Consider the following 22558-nt stretch of genomic DNA (forward strand, 5'->3'; position numbering starts at 1 on the left):
ACTGGGGCCTGAAGCTCCCTAGCACTCTTCAAGTCGGATGAGCCCTCAGTAAATTTATAAAACCCCTTGGGATCCTCATGATTAATTATCTTCCATAAGCTATTCCCTACTGGGTTTTAGTGCTTTTAAACCACTGACCCTTTGAATTAAAAAGGTAGATTTCTCTTTTCACAGCTGTGGCTCAACACAGGGAGGAATTCAGAAATATCTGAAAACAAAGCTAGGCAGAGTTTAAAACAAAATCCTTCAATGACAGATTTAGAGAGTGATGGCTGCAGCTGGAGCTTACGAATATAACAACCAACTAAATGAACATTCATTATGCAGTAGCCTTACAAGGAACGACCTCCTGAATGGCTTTTTTTTTTTTCATAAGAAAAAAGAAAAAAACACACCAGTAAAATTAGATATTATCCCTATTTGAAAGGAACCTCAGTGCCTGAATCCTTCAGAAAACTGAATGGCAAACACCTCTAAAATACAGAGAAAGGTAATAACCTGTAATTAATCCTTGATCCTTTTTGTATCTGCAGTGCAAAACTCTGAAATCCCTGTAGGTGGAGAGGAATAAAACTCTGAAAAGATGTAGCATTTAAAATGCATATACTTTTCACCCATTTAATTCCAATTGTATAAGTAACTAGCACATGAATTGCTGAATCTTTGCTAGGGAGAGGTATTATTATTCCAATTTCACAGCTGGAAAAGCTGATGCTAAAAGCATTCAGTAGCCCTGCTAGGAGGACTTGAAGTGAGTAAGAAGTGGAAATAGATTATATTAATTAATAATTGTTGATGCCATCACCTTAAACATGATATCCTTCTTTCTACCCATTAAAGTGGGCTATTTGATGCAGTATATCAGTTTTAAATAAACACAACAATAAGAATGAAATATAAAAAAGAACACAATGAATATGTTGAAGATACTTGAGCGTGGAACACAGTTGCAGGGGAATAAACCAACGGACTATCTTCATACAGCATTGCAAAGCAAAACAGAGATGACTACTGTTTCCCTTGTCTGCTCAGCCGGAGTAAGTGATTTGCATTAACGGCATAGGGAATAACATACTTGCACTCAAATCCAGGACTGGCTGATGTCAGATGAAGTTCAACGATTCATATTAATGGGATGAGAATCTGACTAAGGGAATGGAAGTCTCGCAGACTTTAGGGTCATGCATCGACAAGCTATTGAACATTTCCCCTGTTGTGCTGACCACCCTCCATTCCCATGAGGTCAGTTGTCCAGACCCTGAGTCCCACTACAGCTGCTTTGTGCTCCTCCAGCAGCTCAGAAAGAGCTAACTGGAACTTCGTCCTGTGTAATGTGCAACACAGGGAGAGACCTCACAACTCCCATTCTAAGGCAATGCAAAGTAGTCGCATTTCTCCTGAACCTGGAAAAAACATAGGCACATACATGCAAACTCTGATTTTTATTATTCTGGATATCTGCTACTGACTGAGACATATGGTGACAGGAGGGCCATTAATGATAGAAAACACTGAAAGGTTTCATCTAGGAAATAGAAAGATGACTAACAATTTGTACCAAGAACAATATTGCTAAATTCCTATGGTCTCACAGCATTAATAACCTGGGAGGAAGCAACAAACAGTTGTTCTTTCAGATGGAATTTATGGAAGCTGTGGAGAAGGAAATACCTTCTCTCAGCATTTTTCTTGACAAGTTCCAGAGTATCTATAAACTAGTGGGTTATAATCACTGTAACAATCAGCAAGCAGCTATTTCAGATGGGTGATAGAAATCTGTGGCAGATATAGTCTGCCAAACCATTAACATGCACAAAGAGAAACACTGCAGCAGAATTTTGTTCTTCTTCATATTAAGCAGAGAGATTTGGGGGAGTAAGTACAGCTATAATTTTCACCATCATCATTAATACTCATTATACTAATAACAACAACAATAACACCCACAGACTTTTTTTTGCAACAACGATTCTGTCAGAGGCAAACTAAATTTTATGGATGATAAGAAAGTTGGCTGTTTCCAGTGACATTTAGAAGCTATAGCCCAACTCTGGCAGTTAGGACATGCAGAATGAGTCAGTTCAAAAAGCCCACTCAAACCTTGGCACCTCTATCCCTTCTGAGGCACCTCAGTAACATTCTTGTTTTTCAGAAGTGCTTGTATAAACATTAAAAAATACAAAACAATAAAAAGATAAGAATCCAGCATGCAAGGCCAATCTCAACAATGGATAAGACAAATGGAGAAAACAAGATTAAAACAAATGCCTTATGTGCATAATAAAAAATTTCAATTTTATGAGTCACTGAATTGACTCATGAACTATGAATTGACCATGTCTCTTTTAATTGTTCCCAATAATGATCTCCTCTCTAAAAAAGGATGTGCATTTTTAGCAGAGATAATTGCTACAGTTGATTGGGTTTTTTTGGTCAATAATATATGCATACTATAGTGCAACTTATAGTACTTAAGTTAGGTAGAAGTTTAAGAGGCAGTACATAGAAGATGTGCAGCTAGATCCATAAATGCCTTCTCTGTGTACTTTGAGAATTACCAGGAGAAATCACTGACAAAACATTGCAAATCTATTCCTCACAGTAATATAATATAAAATGGAAAAACTAAAAAGGCAAGATTGCAAACCTATGCAATCAGTATTTGAGAAAGTAATCACATTTGAGCTTCTTTCAACATTAATGTTACCTCTTAGTTTCCTTTCCTTAGCAATATACATCACTAAACATATTACTATTTTCTGCATTTAAACAGTACTGGGTTTTCTCCATTCATTTCCTGTTCCAAAAAACCCCTCTCAAACAACAGCTCCTTATCTAAATAAGAATCTGAAAATGTTTGTACTCATCCAGGCCAAAGGTTCATCTAGTCAAGTACTCTGTTTTCAGCAGTAAGGGTAAGGAAGAATAAAAATGGAGAATGCATATATGATATTTTCCCCCATAATAATACTCCTTCTTTATACCTGTTTTCAGCTGAGGTCATTTCCTGAGCCAATCTGTGGCTTCTGTGTTGTGTAAACCCCAGTAGATACTGCTTTCAAGTACTTTTCCAGCCTCCATTTGTGCTTTTGTAAAATTCTTGTATCTACAACACCAACTGACAAACAATTTTGCATGTCTGCTACCCAACATGTGATGAACCACCTCCAATACCAACAAGAAACTGCGACAACATATTAACTTCCCCTTAAATACTACCACCTTCCAAAAAGGAAGGAATTTTTTTTTAGCCAAAAAGTAGATCTCATTGGACTATAAAAACAGGAATGTAATGATTTAGTTGTGATGACCATCCAAGTATTTTGTCATTACAGGCATTATGCACATTACACCATTATTTTTCTTTATATAATAGATTCAGAGATTGGCTGGAAGGTCAGAGAAAATTAAGAATATGGTAGTAGCGGTCAGCTCCAATGGGTGTCTTGCTGTGATCAATGCCCAAGATGGCACATAACATTTCACAATAGATTCTTTCGTCTGAGTCCAGGAACAGCTTTACAAACATAACCAAAGAAGCTTTTGTCAAGGCTGGCAAACACATGAGTGTGTCAAAATCACTGTTCAAATTAACCAAAGAAAAACCTTCCAGGTTTCACAGCCAACAGTGGCTCAACACCAGTTTCAAGAGAGCTCCCACGCATCATTCTAGGTGAACACCACTAGGATCTGGGATGGGAAAAGCATTCCAGTACCAGCAGTTCTGTGACTAGGCCACCTACATATCTGACAAGGCCCTTTGCCTCTCTGACATTGCTGCAAAATTCAATTTTACTGTACTGAAATGGCCATTTTTTCCCACCTCCAGAACTTTAATTCTCATTATGAAAGAAATAAAAGGAAGAGGGAGCAAGGATTTGACTTTTCCACAAACTAACAACATCTCTTAAGTATATTTTGTTTTTAAAACTATTATGATAAGTAATTTAGAAAGTATATTTTAAGGTTTATGCTATAAAGGGAATGTATGGAAATGCAGTTAAAAGTCCTGTAAATCTTCATGTTTCAAGGTGTGAGTGTTGAAAGAAACAACATCTTGCAATTTAGAACAGTAAAATTGTGAAGATTTATGTTTTCCATTGAAACATCTGGTCTTGCCGCCCTTGGTGCCAGAATGGCAGACTGGATGAGCTACTGTTTATTCCAGCCATGTGTTTCCTTGACTCCTGGACTTTATGTTAAGACATAATGAACATCTTACTCCCACTGGAGAATTTTTACTCTCATGAAGTCAGTAGGTCAAAACTTAAAATTTACAGCTCATGAAAGGGATTCCTAATTTGAGTTTGTTATGTTATAGTGGTCCATTAGACAAATACAAATACTAAAGAACAATTGTACTTTTTACAGTTCTTGCTTAGACTTTGTACAGCACTGATATTAATTTAAGGCCTGTCAGAACATAGCTTTCTTTAGTGATATCCCCCATAGTGAATCATGCAGGATATTAAATATCCAAATGTGTTACATATCATAGAAATACTACAATAAGCCCAACTGAAAAATAGTTCCTTTCTTTTCACACTAAGAAAAAAAAAAATAACTCACTGTCAAAAGCTATAATTATTCTAAGAGGATCAAATTACTTATTTATAATTAAAAGTTATTTAGTTACTTAGATTATATCTATCAAAATGTCAACTTTCAAGCCAGTTAGTATTTGCATAGGATCACAACAATGTAATGACAATTCTGCTATTGTCTAGAGATTTTCAGAGTGCTTTGAAAAAATCCATATACTGAAAGGTTCCATGACTTTTTCATCCAAAATTAACATTAAAAAGGTGATGGAAAACATTACACTTTGAAAAAAAAAATCCTTATTAAGTTAAGCAGAAAAGTTGCACCTCCTTTTTCAATTACAGCTATTTTTAAGATTTTTCCGAAGGTAGCTACAATTTGGCTTTGACCCTGCTATTGAACGTGCCAAAAATACCTAATCATAGCAGGGAAAATGTTTTGTGCACACATATGTATGTGTTTGTCTACAGTCTGTCTAAGCAATTGAAAATTATCCAAAATATACATACAGTAAAACACACGATTAAAATTACTCTTATGCAGAGTAAATTTCTCTTTAAAGCAGAGAATAATGAAAGGACAGCAGAGACTTCTCAGTACTAAAACATAGTGCTTCATTTAACGAGTAATCCCTGGAGCACATTGATGTTTATTCTCAATCTGGGCAAGCTCAAGTGCATGGACAGACAACTACAGTACTTCTGCTGATGTGCGATATCTTGTTAAGTGACTATAATGTTTATGTGTATATATATATATGCATGTGTGTGTGTGTGTGTGTGTGTGTGTGTGTATGTATTCATATACTTGCATTCATTTATGCACCAATATACAGAATTTCTACATTTTATCCATTACAATATGATTTTTTGATTCCCAAATATTAAATGATTAAAAATATATAAACATGCTCAAGTTTAGAGTGCCTGAATCTTGATCCACAAATCACTAGAGACCAGTAAAAACTGGAACCTATATCCAAAGCCTCTCCAGTACCTGAATCTGTTCGGACTTCAGGAAAAAAAAAAAAAAAAGACAAAATTTTGCAATAGCAACAGCACAACAGAGTTAAGTTGCATTGTTTCTCAGGTGGATAATAGCCAGATGGCAGATTCATTGATAAGACAAATGGGTTGAATAATATTCAAAAAAAATTCATAAAACCTAGTCATAGCAACAATTATAACTTATAATCAGGTAAACAGTTAAGTTTTATAAAGCTATTCTTGCAGACAGAAAGAAAAAGGGCATTTCACCCCCACCTTTTTATTATTTAATTTTCAGTTCTAAAAAAAACTCCTACCAAAGGCACACAGTCAAAACAGTGCTTGCACACAGTTAAACAAGAGTTGGAAAACACAAAAGCATTGGAGGTGGGGTATTCCTTCTTTAGCTACATGATGAAATAGGTACAGTAGCATTTCTGGATACGTTAAGACTGGAATTTGGCAAATGGGATTCAGATTCTGGCGTTGCTGTTGTCATGCTTTGCAGACGGTAGAGAGGCAGAAGTACTGCTGCAGACTGGACTGAACATCTTTTCAGCTGTGAAGTTTAGGGTGAAAAGAAAGCACTTTTCCTGACCAATAGACTGGATTTTCTGAAAAAAGCATGTGGAGAAAGTTTGTTTAGTTGTGGGGAGTAGGAAAGATGCAAGTTTGGATTAATATTAAATACTGGCAGGTGGCCTTAGAGAAGCTCTCTAGAGGTTTTTGCCTTAGGAGAATTGCAAGAGCAGAAGAAGGGATGCTTCTAATGCTGCCCTTCCCTCCATTTCTACACCACCGCCTCTTGTCAAAGCGCAGGGCAAGCTTTTGAGATCGGTATTTGGCAAAAGTACGGCTTAAGTTATAAAATAAGCAAACGTAATAGATGAACAGGGAGTTCAATTATTCAATGAGCATGGAACCTCTCCATATCATATCATATTAGAGCACTTTCAACTGCATTTTAATATTTCATCATGTGAACAGGATGCAGCTTTTGCTGCTTTGGTCGATCCTGCAGAGGCTATTGAGCAGCTTCTTCAGTGTGTGACTGTCATTTAACTTCTCACTCATATCAGTGAAAGCAGAAGGCAATAAATCAGCCTACTCAACAATTTTCTACATGTAGATTTTATATAAAAATCCTTTTTGGGGGGGGATTTTCATGTTATTAGGAAATGGATGTTAAATGCAAACAGAATATACCCCATATTGCTTCGCAGTAGGCAAATTCCAGAATCATAGATTTTACATACTTTCTGTATTTCTCTCAATGTATTTGCACACTTGTGGCTACCAATGCAAAAGAAGCTTTACAGTGACCTGTAAGGTTGTTTTAGCCATAATAGACTAAGGAAAGGCAAGATAGACTTAGATGAGGCAAAATTCCCGGAAAAGAAATACATGCTCAGATGTAGGTGTGCATAGTATTTACATATGTGTCTCTTGTTTCATGGGGAATAATCACGATTCACAGCAACTGAGTATGAGCTTACAGCTTATTATAATCTTATTTCTTAAATATTAAACTGGAATGCACTTTAAGGATTTTTTTTTCCAAAAAGCAATAAGTATCAGTCAATGGTCATCTATATTTTTGTTGGCATAATTCTGTATTTCACACAACAGACCATTGATATCAAAGCATGGCTGAAATATCAAAATTCCTTCAAATACTTATCTCTTTTAATGATAACTGCAGCTGCACTCAGAAGCTGCTGCCCTTGGTATCACTTACATTCCCACAGGAATATAAATCTCTGTGAGGCAAGGATCTTAAAAAGGTATTCTTCTTAGGCCACTGTTAAACACACAGCTTTATTCTTTTGATGCTGCATAGTAGTTTTATTGGGTTATGAATGCTGAAATATATGTTCTTTCTACTTTTTTTTTTCCCCTTAAGCTTATCTACTCTCACAATATTAATCTGAAAACAGGCCAAAAGAAAAGCCAGGATGAGAGATCCAACAAATTCAGAATTCAAGTACTGTCATTTGGGCCACTGTATATCTTCAATGGAAGCAATTTAGTTCTAGACATGGGAACACTGAAAAAGAAATGTTATAAAGAGAAACTACTGAAAGCTGGTTGTTATCTGCCTGAGATCAAAGGGGATCAAAGCAAATATGAAAATGTCTTTTGAGGATAATTTGAGCTAATAATGTACATTGTGAACTTGAACAGAATTGTTTAAATATTCATATTTCAATATTTTATTTTGAAAGACACACATTTAAATCCCATGAGTAATCCAGCAATGATAGTCACAATGTAGAAATATAGTATTACATACAAAAATGAGACCTATTCCATCCTTGTCCACTAAGGACTAAGAAAATCAAAATGATTTATTTTGTCATGGTAATGCCATATTGTTTTGAAAACCTAGTGTCCGTATTTGTTTAATTTAATTTATAAGTCTCTGGCTATCATTGCAATTCTATTCATACAAAAGTCATGTAATGTGCACTGCTATAGCTGATGTATATTTGAAAAAATCAGAAAAAAAAACCCTAAAATATTAATAACAGACCTAGAGACACATCACCACCCCTTACAGAAATGTCAGTCATGTCATGAGTGAAGTGTAAACTTAGAAAAACATCATCACCAGACAAACAAACAGCATTAGCTGAACCGAATACATGTGTCTTGAATCGTGCTCTCAGGCTAATTGGTCTCAGGCTCTGGTGCGGTACAGCAGGACGCCTCAATTGAGAAATCCCTCCAACTGGTCATGTAGAGTTCAACACACAGCGCAACAGCAATTGCCTAGCTCTGGGGGCAGGAGACACAGCGAGACATCTCCAAAACCGGGCTGGGAAACAACGCTGTCGTTTGCCACGGACAGCTTCAGCAGTTCAAGGAAGCAAAGCAGCAGCACATGGACCTGAGCAGAACGGGCAGTAACACGGCAGTATGCTACAGCAAAGGGTAAGCACCCAGCTTTGGGGATAGCAAGGGTTATTTTACAGTGGTGGAGCAGCGGGGGGATAGGAAGGTCTATATGAGAAAAAAAGGACCAAGGTCTCCTGAGCAAATTGCCCCCGCTGAGCAAATTGGGGGACAGTGCCTGTTCTTGCAAGCATGCCCCTAGTTGACAGCCACCACTGCCTTGGTATTCAGGCTGAGACAAGCAGGATGGAGCAAGCTTAGGTTCAGGCCACCTCTGGAGTAAAAGTGTGGGTGGAATGGCCTGCCTTTCATTAGACTTGCCTTCAAAAATGGAGGCGCATCTAAAGAAAGCAAAAATGAATCATTATTCAAATAGCAGAAGTTGAACAGGAACATGCATACCCACTGCTGTTAGATTATCCTGCTCAAGGGGACTATCATCTGACTCAATCACAGTAGACTCAGAACATCTAGGCTAATTTTAAGTACCTAATTTTAAACTGATGTTTAATTTAGAAGGCTATTGGTACAAGGCAGGTAGTTATGATTCCTTGGTACATCCACTGACAGACAGACACGCAAACAACTAAAAGGAGCTTGGTCACTCTCAGAAGCCTGTTCTAATCTGTTAAAATTCATTGGGTGCAAGCAATGAACTAGAGGACACATTCAATTGTATTTGGCCCAGTCCAATAACCAAGTTGGAGGAAAGAACAGTTTCTAAAGTTGGAAGCAACTTCTTTCCTCCTGTCCTGTATGTCAGACTAGCACAGATCCTGAGCATATCTTCTAGTTCAGCCATCTCCAGCCTGTGGTTTCAGACGGTAAACTGCCTGTAAACCCTCATGCTTTGATTTCACTACCTGGGACATTAAAAATAAAAACTGATGGTTCTGAGGGAAACCAAAATGCAGTGTTGCCTCCCAGCCAGTAGCTTGCTGTCAGTAGCAGCCAAGGTTGAGAACTTGGGTATTAGAGGGCTATTGAACCGACATCTCTTCACAAAAAATCATTTGACTCAGTCAACCAAACTGGGGGTCTTGGCGTATCGGTCTGACAGCTCCGTTCAGTCTTTACACAGTGCCACAGCTGGGCAGCTGCAGAACATCTTTGTGAAAAGAAACTGCAGAACGTAGCAGAGAGAGGGAAGAATACTTCAGACATGGTAAAACAGGTTTAGTAGACCTGGAAGTGGAAGAGGGCTGAGTTGATTACCCTGTGTGAACTGACTATAGGAACAATAGCTACCCAAACAAAAGACAGTCTAACACGACTCTTACAACACAGCCAGTTCCGAGAGACACCATCTGACAAGGCAGCATTTTTTTAAAAAATCCTCAGGATATTAACTGCATATTTGCATGTTCTATTAAGAAGACAAACGTCATGACAACAGCTCAATTTAGCACAAACAATAGGCCAATAAATACAATACTAGAGCCTTAAAATAATTAAATAACCATTTGTTCTTGTATTTGTGTTTCTTCCAAATACTGACAGAATTCCTCTAAATAAACAAACAACTTTTTTCTTTTTTAATTTCTAAAGATTCCATGCTGACCATAATTTAGGCAAATCTGGAACATTTGTTCCATTCATCTGAGGTGAAAAAAACAAAGACAGATCTATCACGTTGCATTTTTTACTCCTAGAAAGCCAAAACAAGGGCTATCCAGGGAACAAAAAGTTTAATTATAACTATCACTGCAAAACAAGAGAGATTCTGGGACATATCTCTGAGCACGTATTCAATACACTAAGCCAATATAATCTGAAATGTAATTTTGTTATGTAGAGCCAAGATTCTCTTATGGTGTAAGTAGACAAAAAAATCAGAAAAACTCAGCAAAGTAGTGATTAATTATAGAAGCACAAAGTTTAATGCAAAATAATGTTCATAATATGGTTAGTGATTATTCAGAAGCACTCACAAGAATAGACGCACATGAGCAGTCTTAGTGATCAACAGCCTGCTTGTTTATAAAACAGTGGACTAAATTTGTCCTGTGTAATACCAAAAAAAAAGTGAAGTACAAAGTAAGAGGCACAGTGCACAACAATATTACCTTTTCTGCATTGCAGTTTTCAGTTTAATTCAGTTCCGATAAAGCTTATCACAATTGTTTTATCAATGATCACAGAAGAAGCATCTTAAAGAAAAACAGAATTACTCCCATATTTTTTATTTTTCACTCTTTCACCAAAAAAATCCATAATCTTCACTTTAAAACATCGCTTAATCCTACATGATATACCAATTAGTTTATTTATCATTTTTGTAAAGATCAAAACAGTTCTACAAAATTCACCCAATAAGGAAAATGTGATTCTTTAATTAAAAAAAAAAAAAAGTTGAAAGAAGCTACAACCCTTCTGCAACTCATTGAGGCTATTTAATAATGCAGCAATTTGGATTTCAATTATTTAACAGTGAAGAAAATGAGTTATGTCAATAACACTGTCAACGAGGTCAAGCCCCACAGGAATCCCTATGAATTCCTTTTAAAATCCTGTGTAGATCTGTAAACTACTAAGTCATGATCTTACCCACCACATCGGTGAAGCATGGAGCTTATTTTAAACTACTGCATACTGACAGCCTAATTCTGTTTTCACAAAGGTGAACTGGGTCTCTAGAAAGGCATATAGCTGTCTCGTATTATGAGAAGTGTCCATCTGGCAAATCGATTCTCCTGAAGAAATGTTACAGAAGTAAACATGCAAGTTTTGAATTGAATTTAACTTAGAAAAATAAAAATCCAGAATTCCACTCTTCTAAAATTTCCACTTGACAGTAAGGGCGGATGCTAATTTTCTTTTCCTTTTCTAAGATATATTTCTACTTAGATCTATTATATACAGTGGTAAGAATACTATTACTTATGAATAGGAGTAATACTATTGTCCATGCTCAGTTCCTTCGAAGGCATTCAAGCTTCTGGAAAGCATGCAACTTCTAAAGTTGATAACATGAAAATTCATCTGCTTTGCTCAAATATTGATGATCAATGCCTTAGAGAAGCTTACAGTTAGCAGTGATTATCTGTTTATTAATTCTCATTTTCTTTCTTCATTTTTTTCACAGAGGTTAGCTTTTATATATATATATATTTATATATATTTTTTTTTCAGTGAAAGTCCTGACAATTTTTTAATTAAAGTAGCAGAGATTTATAACAAAGATTTATAACAAAGTCTTCACTATAGAGCTGTATCAGCATAGTGCAGAGAGTAAACACTAGGGGATACTGGTATGTGTCCACTGACTTTAATGAAGTTGCACCAATTTGTTAGGAAAGGGTCACAATCCTACAATATTGGTGAAACTTGTGATCCTGAGAAGTACAAGTTGGCAGCCCTTTTACTCAAAGCTACATACAAAACCAATGGAGAAAAGCAGGAACCACCAAAAAATGAATCACATGAACCACATGATTGAATTGCTTAGCCTTTTCTGTTGATTCCAGTTTGGTATTACATGTTATATGGGGTGAAAAAAACACCTGTGCCCTCACTCTTTTCTCTTTTTGACCATAACAGCCCAAATAAAAACTTCCAAAAACAACAAATATATAACGATAGCAATTACTTCCATTTCTCCATTTCTCCAGTTCCAGATTTATGTATAGTTACTCCATACATAATTCACTTTACTGTGGATCATCTGCTGAAACATCATAAAACCCTGACATGTCTAAGCATGGTCCTCTACTGCAGGAGGTAAAGGAATGAATCTCTCAGATGGTAGCGGTAACAGGCTGTTATCCCATTACTAAAAAAGAAAAAACATATTAACTATATTAGGCACATGTGCCATTACTGGGACAGTATTCTCACTTGAGAAGAAATAAAATAAAATGTCCTGCTACACAAAATGGATTCCATGATAAATTAAACATGAAGATTAGAAAGTCAAGAACTGGAAAGTTAGGAATGTCGGAACTATAGCTGGAAAGTAATGGCAAACAACGTGATCCTGCCTCTTCCTGGCAAATCTGTGCAGCAGACAGAAAATAAAGGCAATAGGCTTCTAGGTCTTACTGAGCTCTTTTAAAAATAAGAGGACAGCATTTCTTCTTCCTTTGTGTTTATCTCATTCAGTGTCCACCCTATGCAGTAATGACCCAGAGGTCCTGAGGAATACATGCCTTCTGATTGCATGGTTAAAAAATGCAGCCTAGTACATATACATTAGAGAGTGGGAAGGAATGAAAGTGCAGACAACTATCCTTTGGGACCCTGATAATGAAAGCACTTACAAGGGATTTGTCATTGTTTCCCACTGAGGGGAGGATGGCTGCAAATCTCTGAAAATTAACATATCTAAATGTCTGTTAGTGCTTCATTATTATTAATCAAAATGAGAACAGTAGTCTCCTTTTTTATCTCTGCAGATGTACCCTCTGCATTCAATTAGTAAAAGAGAGGTCTGATTAGCCTTGTATATTTTTAAGGGTCATACCCATGCTATCTATTATAAAAGAATGCATGATACTATGTCCCAAATCAGATGTTCTGATCACTTTTGTCAAAAAACAGGACCAGCTGATAGGACTGTTATATCAGGAACTGAAATTTTCTGAAGTTGTGATATAATATTATTATCCTAGAGATAAGGGAAACAGACCGGGGAACTTGCCCCAGTCCTGGGACTAGAAACTAAAGGAAAGAAAGACTTTTTATTTTTTATTTTTTTTAATTTTCTCCTGAAATTTTCACTTTATTTACAGAAGTTATAGATATTTTCTTTATATGTATATAAAAAAAATTGTGAATGTAACTGAAGCAAACTGATTCAAGGAACTAAACCATATATCATTACTATTTCTTAAGACTCTAGGTTAGCCAAACTACCCATGCCTAGCTTCTGATAACACTTCTGTCTCTGAGTTTTGGGGAAGGAGCAGAGCAGTCCTCTCCTGGAGGTCCCAGGACATTTCACTTAATCTTCAGCCTCCCATTCTGGATCTCAGTCACATATCTCAGTTTCTCTCCCTGTGTGGCCATAGCAAGAACACTCAGAAGCTAACCCATGGGGAAGAAACAGAGAAGGAGAGGAACTGCAAGAGAGTCTGCCTGGACATATTGAATAATGCTCCCAATTCATTAAGCACTAGAAGAAGATTGAACTTCCCCAGTGTTATTGTTTTATCCTTCTTTTCAAATCATAACTTAATGTTTTTATCCTCTATGAACTATTGCACTACACACAATAACTTAATGGTAAAGTATTTGAAAAACACTAAAGTAAACATATAACAATAATAATGTAAATGGACTGACATATGTTTATGATTATTGTTACAAATGCCTTTTATAGAGGCTATATAGAATCCTTGAAATTTATCTTCTTTAACTATGACCCAAAATTCAGGGTTCTGTTAAATACATTCGGCCTGAATCTTTTTGAGTTTCCATGTCAAGAAAGTATAGTCTTTCAAAACAGATTGAGTCTGGCCATAACACCGCAGGATCAGAGACATACTCCTGCCACAAGGGAAAGCACTTCAAACATCAGGGTGCCAGTCTGTCAACACTTATCACTCAGTGGGTTATACTATCTCTCAAGCAGATTCTCCGTTCAAACTTATACTTCATCACAGTCCTGACCTTGCCAGATAAGGCCCCTTCAGCAGAGTTCAAGGCAGTATCGTGTAAGACGTGAACACTGCTTCTCATTATCATCTCAGAGCTTTGTTCACTATAAGCCAAAATGATTTACTCTGCAGTTGTTGGGGTGTTTGTGGAGGAGAATGGGACAAAGAAAAGTCCAACAAAGAAAGTGTTACACTGCAAAGGACTCGAGCAAACAGCCACCAGCCCATGAGCAAATGATTGCTTCTGAGCCTGTTCGGTGTGCAGAGTCCGAATATGGGATGGAAACCATGACATCCAGGCCATATTGTGCTCCAGCTAATAAAGTGCTTCAGATCAAGAAAAACAGGCAAGGCTGCATCATTCTGGGCTGCGTCATATGGACTTTTTTTTTTCCCCCTCTTAAATATTCCATTTGCTGTTCATGCCAAGACAAGAAAAGAAATATTTTTAGCCTTAGGGGTCTGACATAAGCCTGTGAGTAAAATAGCCAGGGCTGAAGTGAAAAGGTTTTACAGTTTTTAAGTAGCTACCCTTTGTTCCTTCCTTAATGGTACGGTTACAGTCAGGGAACTCACTCTAAGCTCTAAACAAACAGTGAAGTCCAGATTCAGCTGCCTTTATTTGCACTGAAATCTATGGAGACCAGGGCTAAATATTCTACAAATACAGCGTAAGTGTCAATACCTTCCCTGATGAGCTTATATCTAAAAAGACAAAACAAACAAAAGGTGGGAGGAGGAGAAGCATGTGTAATTACAGGAATGCAGTACAGTCACCCCCAGTCCCGCTCTGACTTGAGATTCTAGACCCCTAAGGCTAAGTCTATATCAATAACTAAAATGTGCCAGACATTATTTGCAGGTCCTGAGACAGAGCAGCCTGACACAGCTTATGTCCATACAGCTAAACTCTTTCCCTTCAAAAAAGATTGGCCTCATCCATATTGTCTTCTGGGAACCCTCTATATCCCCACAACTTCTGCTAGGGCACTTCTTGGGAAAGTATCAGTTGACAAGGGCCAAAAACAGGCCAGCAAGCATATTAGCAAACATTATGGGCTATTGCAGTCCAATACTGTGCCTTGGCCTTGTTTAACTTACAAATACAGATGTAACCCATCTGTCTCTCATGTGGTCTGCCTGAGAGTACCTGCTCCCATGAGGAAAACACGCACGCCCTTAAAGTGATTAGCAGAGCAAGATAGCTAGTCAGAGAGAAAGCCAGCAAAGGACCGCACCAAGTTTTGACACTTAAAAAATACTGTCTTTCATTGTGTAGTTTCAGTGGAAAGAATGGGATGGCCTGAAACCCTGCAAAAAATTCCTCAGTGTGAATTCAGATGCCAGAATCAAGCCAATGTGGCCATCAGTTAGAAATGAAAAACAAAATGGGTTGGTAGGTTTTGTTAAGGAGTGGATAGCTAAACTATAAGTGAAATCTTTGAAATTTGACAAATCCTCAAATAACAGCAAACAGCTGATATCCACCACAATGCTTACAAGTGTCCTACAAAATCCTGCTCACAGGATGTGCTTTTAGAACAGAGCTTTACCTACTTCACCACAGATGTCTTTTGTTCAGCTTCCATGAGATATGGACCCCAAAAAAGAAACAGTGGAGACAAAAGCCATACGGGCAGCACTGTAACTTCGGTCTAACACTTGGAGGGGCACTGCTGACCTCCGGTACTTGTCATGGCCCTCATACCACATGTCACCACCTCTTCCCTTCTGCCAGAAGATCTGCTCGTGGAGTCACCCTCTGTTTCAGTCAGCATTGGCTGCATTAATTTAAGCAGCTTAAGTACAATGCTGCTACACTTGCTGGAAACAGATCTGCAGGACTGAGGACAGAAGGAATACAATGACCAAATGTGAGTGGAAATGGGTATTAAGCTTTTCAGCTGTTAGAGCTACAAAGAAGGATAGGTGATGAATCCCTTGCTCTCTTCAACCACATGCTCAGGAGAAGGGATTAGCACCGATCATATTTAAGATACTTATAAATTATTGCTAGTATCCTCTTTTCATGTCCAAAAGATGTGATGCCTAATTTTTTTTAATCAAATTCGTGAGAAGGAAAAACTAAAACAAATAATAGCATGGATCTTGGAAGAAAGTTTCAGGAAATATTTTATGGCAAAGCACAGTCCTGCCATCCAGCTGTTTTTTGTTTTTTGTTTTGTTTTTTTTTTTTACAGTTCATGAGAGGGCAGCTTCTGCAGCTTCTTTTCTTTTTCCCATTCCAAAAGCCTTGGGGATGTTTCTTTTCATTTTTGAGCCCACTCTTCTGCTGGGAATTCTTTTCCCAAAGTGTGAGTATGAATGATATGAATGGATACTGTGCTACTGCTTACCTCTTTTCTTGCTGCTTGGTGTTATTTGCCTACCTCTTCTTGAAAACACAGAAAGAAACCTTTTCTTTTCATGGGTTTATTTGCAGCTGTGGAAGCTAGGGACTCTGTCTCCCTACATCCATTTATAAATTCTTCTGCAGAACTGAAGTAACATGTCTAGTGCGGAGAAGGTCTGGAATCAGGAGCTACCAATTTGTCTGATATAGAAAGCCTGATTGCCATAGTACTCAGCGCTCACACCTCTAGGGCTACAGGACCTCCTAAAAGCTAACAAAAATAGAATCAACACAAGAGCACTTGTTGGAGAGTCTGGTATCTCTTATTTACGTGTTAAAATGCTGAAATGTGTTTTCCTTTGTTGCTGGGTTCTCACCTCCCAACCTTTGGCAACGTTTCTCCTGAGCAATGCAGAATGATGCAGTGCCCCAGAGAAGTCTCCCTCTCCCTCTTCCAAACCAGGTAAAAGGACAGCAGAAAAAAGGTACCATGGAACTGGAGAGAAACTATAAAAAGCTAACACAGGTGCTACAGAAAGCAGAAAAATAGCAAGGTTTCTTTCCAGTTTCCTGTATATGTACATTGCGTCTGCAGACACAATTATGGATTTAATAGGCCCTGTCCAACTCTTTGAAGTCAAGGGAACCACTCCAGTCTCTTTAATCAGATTCTCTTTGCTTTACTCATTAATGGCATTTGTGATGTGACATAAAAGCACCCAAGAAGCTGTTATCTTCCCTTCAACAAACAGCTACCAAGATGCTCAACAGCCATGGCAGTGATCTTCCTAAATCAAACCCTATGTGGTTTTCTTACATTAAAATACCATACGCTCCTGCAGCGCTGTCAGTGATCAACAGGGAATATCAGCTCCAGCAGCCACTAACCAGCAATATGGAAACCTGTCCCAGTTCAGCAGCAGACTGGAAATACTAACTGTGCTCCAAGCTGCAACAGCAGGTTTCTCCAAAGATGAAGGGAGCAGAAAGAAAAATCTGCTGCAGAGATTATTTGGCTGAACCTTCTGGCACTGAAGCAGGCTCCTGTGTTGCCAATTAAGAGGTTCACCCGAGCTCACTGCCTCAGAGCACTGGAACCTAAGCGAACAGTAAATATTTTGGACTACGGTTTGCTGTCAGAGATGCTGCTTTCCAAGCTCATGTTGCCGTTAATACCCCAATGTAATCCTAGTGGGGAAATGCAGTTGAGAGGAATTAAAGGAATACTGTGATACTAAAGCTATGATTCCACCATCCTAAATTTAGTCATCTAAAAACTGGTTGTCAATTCATTTATTTTCCATTTATAGTCATTAGAGAGAGAAAGGCACTTCAGGGGCTGATTCATCCCAGCAACTTTAGATTCTTGGATGGGAGTCTGCTCTGAGGTATCTCCCTCTCTACTGATTAGACAGAGGATCTATGTGACCAGCTTAGGTTGGATACTCAGAGTTTTCCCCTTGTAACCCTCGATCAGTGTTCCCAATAGACACAAAGCTCTAACAATTGGAGTCACTGCCCCATGTGGAATGCACCAGTACAGGCTGGGGGCTAATCTGCCGGAAAGCAGCTCTGCAGAGAAGGACCTGGGAGTGCTGGTGGACAGCAAGATGACCATGAGCCAGCAATGTGTCCTTGTGTCCAAGAAGGCCAATGGTATCCTGTGCTGCATCAGGAAGAGTGTTGCCAGCAGGTCGAGGGAGGTGATTCTCCCCCTCTACTCAGCCCTGGTGAGGCCACATCTGGAGTACTGTGTCCAGTTCTGGGCTCCCCAGTACAAGGGAGACATGGAGCTACTGGAGAGAGTCCAGCAAAGGGCTACTAAGATGATGAAGGGACTGGAGCATCACTCATATGAGGAAAGGCTGGGCGAGCTGGGCCTGTTCAGCCTGGAGAAGAGAAGACTGAGGGGGGAATCTAATCAGTGTGTACAAGTATCTGAAGGGAGGGTGTAGAGAGGATAGGGTCAGACACTTTTCAGTGGTGCCCAGTGATAGGACAAGAGGCAATAGGAAAAAACTGAAACACGGGAAGTTCCATCTGAACACGAGGAAAAATTTCTTTACTGTGAGGGTGACAGAGCACTGGTTGCCCAGAGAGGTTGTGGTGTCTCCTTCCTCGGAAGAATTCAAAAGCCATCTGGACACAATCGTGTGCAACGTGCTCTAGGTGACCCTGCTTGAGCAGGGGGGTTGGACTAGATGATCTCCAGAGGTCCCTTCCAACCTCAACCATTCTGTGATTCTGTACTTGCACAAGAGGATCTTTCTAGTGAAAGTGGATTGGGGGCCTAGAAGAGATACTGGAATCAATTTTCTCTCAAAAACTGTCTGAGAATCAATGCTATAGGTCCAAACTTTGCTGCTACAGTAAAAGAATCTTCTGCAGCATGAATGAGCTCATCAAGGGCATTTCAGTCTTCCAAAACATCACTAAGCAACCCCATCAAATCAGCTGCAAGCAGCAACTATCTACAGCTGTGAAAGTGCAAATCACTTTATCTTTGTGCCTCAAAGCTGAGTGAGGATAGCACTTCATTCCTGTGGTAAATCTGTTTTCTAATATACTTGACAGGGTTTTTTTTTCAGAAGAGCTTTAACTTATGCTCTTTGGACACAGCATGTAGCCTACTGGGGCTCTGAGCCCAGATGAGCCTTACAACAATGGCTGCAATACAAATGATAATAATAACATCTATTTCTGTTATGCATTGCCCTTACACACCTCAAAAGCTGTCTGTATCACTGAGATAAATTGTTTTGCTTGATTTGATTCTACCTGATGCAGCATGAACAATCAATGCTGTGTCAGGAGAGAGGAAGCTGCTGCAAACCCCTGGGCAAGAGCTGCAAAGACATGGAAAACACTAATGAAGTGTGGTCTGATTGCTTCATTTTAAAAATTGTGTGCATTTTTTTGCTATTAATCTTGGAAAACCTCCAAAATAAACTTGATAAAGTCCTGAGCATCACAAAATATGCATTCTTCCCCATACCTGTAAATCATCTTTGGCAGACTTCCCAATTTTAGTAATTATAGACTTCCCCCAAGTCCCCCACACAGAGCTCAGAGATATAAGGCTTTGCATGTGCTGTCTCCTGTTTTTAACTTGGAAATCTACAGCAAGTTATTACATGAACCACATATTAGACAGTAGAGCAATTCAACACCAAAAGACTGTTTAGGTGTCTGTATGGTTTGCTTGACGGATGTTACATTGCTGATCTATTTTTATGTATTATTTATGTTGGTATAGTGCCTAGAGGCCCCAGTCAGGGGCAGGACCCCATAGTGCTACACACACCACAAAGAGGGATGAGAGAGGCCCACCTCCCAGAAGTTAATAATTTAAGTATTTAATGAATGACACCAGATGGATAAAACAGTCAGAGGGAGCAGAAGGTGAGAGAGTTATGAAGTGGATAAGTAATGGGCAGAGCACAGCAGCTATTTAGCTGTATATAGGCAGCCTTGTGTTCCTGTCACTGTTGTCTGTTTTCTCTCTGTTCTCCATATTGTGTTTTACAGCCACCTGCCGTGGCGTGTGGATGAATGGGGCTTTATCCTGTAAACGCCTATGCATAGAGTTGTCCTCCTTGTGTCTGAAGCACTGGGCACTTGGAAATGCCTTCCACTGCCTGCATTAGGCATCTAGGCAAGATTCAGAGGAGGTAAGCCAGAAGAAAGAGGTAAGTACTGACACAGGGTGATTCAGAGCCCCTGAAGTAGGTGCGTATGATGTGAACGCACAGGGTTGGAGCTGCAGGAAGTATTAGGGCTCCTGAGTGTTTAGAGAGCCCAGGAATAAGCTGGTCTTGGTTCAAATCATATAATCTCCACCTATATTCCCCTCACGTGTTAATTATCAGGCTTTAAGCACCTCAGCCATGTTCCTTTGGCAGCAGGAACAACCTCAAGTCCTAACAGCGCCCAGTAGCGTAATGCCTAGTTCATGTCTAGGCTCTCTGGGGAACCAAGGATTGGCACATCTCCCATCCAACTCACTGGCTGAGTCTTGGTGAGATTGAAGGTGGCTAGAGACATTTGCAGTGGGCTCATAAGTTCATAGCCTTGCAATCTAAAGATTCCTCTTGAATGTGAGAGTTCATATTTCACATCCTTCCTTTATTCGAGAGGAGATAAGTCAGGAGTGCTCCACACCTGGCAAAGGCCCCTGCAGCTTTTAGATCCCTTCTGTGAACTCTAAATCATCCTCTAAACTTAGGACAATTCACCTCTGATTTCTTGATGATGCAGGGCCCAAAGCAATAGGTCTGCAAGGTCAGTAAAAAGCAATAAAATCAAATTCCTGAAAAAAATATTTTGCTGTTCTGAATTCAGCACACCTTGGCATTCTTTATCATAAGTTTAGTCTGATATCATATGTATCCACAGGCTCTCTGACACCAGATCCCTGTCACTGAAGGGGCTGGTTGCTCACTTGTCCCTGCTTCTTCACTAGTAGTTGAGCCAGCAGGTAGGGGCCTGAATAGCAAAGGGACTCACTCTCCCCTTCCCTGCAGAGCCAGTGAAGGAGGCAAGTGACAAGCAGTTGTGAGGAAAATGAGAGTCCAGCTGTGTGAAGAGGAACTCTGTCAAGGCTGGAGGTGGGACCCTCCAAAACAACAGGGACAAAGCATGAAAGCAAGCGTTTTCTTTGAAGAGTGGAAACCAAAAAGAGCAAACTAGTCACAAAAAGAGATTGCTGTCCCACAGGGTAACGAATGTAATAATACAAGGGAGGACTCTATTGCTGAGTCACGCCTACAGAAGGGTAAACTAATTAAGCTCATCTTTCTTTGAAATGCAAACTTGTGCAATTGCATGGGTTAGCAGGGGCCTCGATGGGTCATCTCAGTCTCCCTCACGAGTGTTATTGCTCAACCTTCCCTCAGAGCCTCACCATCCTACAGCTGCTTTGCACATGGACCTCCAGCAGCTCTAATGGAAGTTCCCAGCATTTTTATAGTGCCTCCACTGTATAATTTTCATTTTCCCTTTTATTTTTTTTTTTTTGGTAACTCACAGTGCCCATAATTGTAATTTCTGTGAGGGTCAGTCATTGTCAGGTAGGTAGCTACGACCTAAGGTAACAGACTGTTCCAGCTAGCATGAGGCCATATTATTAAAGAAAAAGACATTAGAAATAGATTTCCAGAAGAGCTCAGCTCACATTGAATTACTAAGGCCTAGATTTCCAAATATAGCATTACGCAACTTGGAACATGTAGGCTTTAATAGATACAATATTTCTTACTAGTGCTTGCACTGTGGAATTTTGTTGGGATGTTGCTAGTCCGCACAAAAGGACTGCGTCACAGAATTTGGAGGAGTGGGAGCTCTATCACATTACTAATTTTTCACAAAGGACTTCCTGAACTTCTAATAAGATATAACAGGAGGAAAACACAAGTTCTTTGAGGTGATTTCTGGGTTTTTTTGAGAGAATATTTCAGAAAACACTCTCACTAAAAGCTTCCCCCCTCCTAAAAATCAGGCTGAGCTGATTCTATTACATCCTTAAGACAGCATTCATTTTGCCTAGCTTTAGCCATCTAAAATACAGACATTGTCTTGGCTCCCTCCAGAGAGGGTGGAGACAGGCACTGCTGGGTGAATTCATCCTCTGCCTTAGATAACTATCTCAGAGTGGGATGCACTGCTCTTAAGAACACCTTATCTCTCTGTACTGAATATAGGGGAAGCTTAGCTGACCACCTTACACTATAGACAAGTGAAATAAATCCTATCTTGATTACATTTTCTTTTTAATCTATTCAGTATACTTCCATGGCTCCCATTATCACAATTTCTGAATGCCAATCTATTCTGAATTCATCTTTCTCATGACCTTATATATAGGGTAGTTTTATATCCATTTACAGACTGAGGCAGGCAGATGACAAGATTCAGACCTGCAAAGGTATTTATCAAGTTAGTTGTCTAAATTTGCAATCTCAGCTGACTAACAACTAATGACATAGACAAAGAAGTAGCAGTTGGGTGCCTTTAGGAATTTGCTAGGATCTGAACAGAAATGATTTGCCCAGGGACATATATCATGGACTTAACGTGAGGTCTCCTGAGCTGACAGCCTAACCTTAACATTAGGAAAATCCTCTGCTGTTTTTTGGAATTAAACTTTTGAAGTATTTACAGTCATGTCTTCTTTGTTAAACTGAAAC

The 22558-nt window shown here is 39.0% G+C and overlaps 1 protein-coding gene across 6 annotated transcripts in view; it reads right to left on the reverse strand.

The window, feature by feature from the left end:
- SEMA3D (semaphorin 3D) overlaps positions 1-22558 on the reverse strand; it is a 148261-nt gene that overhangs the window by 112731 nt on the left and 12972 nt on the right. The gene's annotated exons all lie outside the window — the stretch shown is intronic.

Source organism: Apteryx mantelli, chromosome 1 (assembly GCF_036417845.1).
Source record: "Apteryx mantelli isolate bAptMan1 chromosome 1, bAptMan1.hap1, whole genome shotgun sequence".
Taxonomy (NCBI): Eukaryota; Metazoa; Chordata; class Aves; order Apterygiformes; family Apterygidae; genus Apteryx; species Apteryx mantelli.